Raw genomic sequence first — 1605 nt, forward strand, 5'->3', positions numbered from 1 at the left:
ACGCACCGCGGGCTGCGTTCATGGGTCACCGAACGCCACCAGAGCGATACAGGGGCCCTCCTCCCAGCTTCCGCCCCCATGGCCACCGCTTACACCCAGGCCCTCTCCAGCCCCACCACACGCCCCAGGGTAGGCGAAGGCCCCTGGCCTCGGCCCACTCGACCGTCCACCGCAGCCCACCGGCCCCACCCAGTCCGGTTCCTGGCCGAACCGAGCCTCCACGTCCCCGCAGTGTCGACCGTTAGCATCCCAAGCGTACCCACAAGTCTGGCCATCACCTCGGGGAGCCCCAGTCTTTCCATGCGCGCCGCGCTGAGCTCACCCCCCCTTCCCCTGCAAACCTAACCCTCCCGACTCAACCCAAATCCCGCGGAGCTGGCGCCGCCGCGCCAGGTGAGGGGGCTGAGCCCCGGCTCCGCAGCCCCGCCGCCTACCTTCTTCTTCTTCGAGGGTTGCGGCGCCCCGCCGGACGCCGCCCGCCCTCGTTTACTCGAAGATGCCCCCATGGGGACGCGGTGAGCCCCCGGGGGACCTCAGGGGACCCCCGGGGCCGGGGAAAGGCGAGGCCCCAAGCAGGGGCCCCGCGCTCCGGACAGGGAGCGGCCGCCTGCCGACCCCGCGGTGGATGGAGATGCGGGAGGCTACTGCTACGCTGCTCCGAGAGTGAATCGGATTCTAGACGCGAAAGGTACTCGAGAAAGGTATGGGGTGAGACGGGGGACGGCGACGCCGCTGGGAGAGAGGACGAGTAAGGCGGGAACGTTCTAGATCTAGAACTAACGAAGCGGGGCCACGAGCACCGAGCGTTAAATCCCCGCGGCGCCCGGCTCCCGCGCCCCGGTGGCCGGCGCGGAGGGCGAGCGTTAAATCCCCGCGGCGTCCGGCTCCCGCGCCCCGGTGGCCGGCGCGGAGGGCGAGCGTTAAATCCCCGCGGCGTCCGGCTCCCGCGCCCCGGTGGCCTGCGCGGAGGGCGAGCGTTAAATCCCCGCGGCGCCCGGCTCCCGCGCCCCGGTGGCCGGCGCGGAGGGCGCGCGCCGAGAGGGGGGTCTGCGGCAGCGGCTGCGGCAGCGGCGGGCGCGGGGTCCCGCGCAGCATCCTCACCTTCTTGGTGCCGGGGCCTCCCGCGATCCAAGACATTCCCTGTCAGGGGAGGAGGAGCGCCCCGGCTGCCCCCCTAGAGTCTCCTGCTGGGGGGACATCGCTTCCATGAAGAAGATTGGCAGGCTAATCCCAGCCCACGGAGGAGGGTTTCGCGGTCTTCCTGCGGAGCTCCGGCCCGGAGGGGGCGAGGATAGGGCGGGCCCGGGCGGGCCCCCGCCCTCAAGGCCGGTAGCCAGCTCCGGGTGCTGACACGCCTCACTAGGAGGCAAAATAGACGCAGCACGCGCATCGGAGAGGGGGCTTTAAACCCTTCAACCCTGCTTCAGCGCCATTCTGTTGTGGTTTTTGTCGGTATCGTACGCCCAGGAGCAAGGGACTCCACCACAAACACCACCCTCGTAGGTCAAACCGGTCGTGCGAGAACCCTATCGAAATAAGATTTTTGAAACCTTTCTTTGTTCTCTCCCTTATATTCTTTATTTAATAATCAAAAAAAAAAAGATT

This window comes from Myotis lucifugus, unplaced genomic scaffold (genome assembly GCF_000147115.1).
Source record: "Myotis lucifugus unplaced genomic scaffold, Myoluc2.0 scaffold_270, whole genome shotgun sequence".
Lineage (NCBI taxonomy): Eukaryota > Metazoa > Chordata > Mammalia > Chiroptera > Vespertilionidae > Myotis > Myotis lucifugus.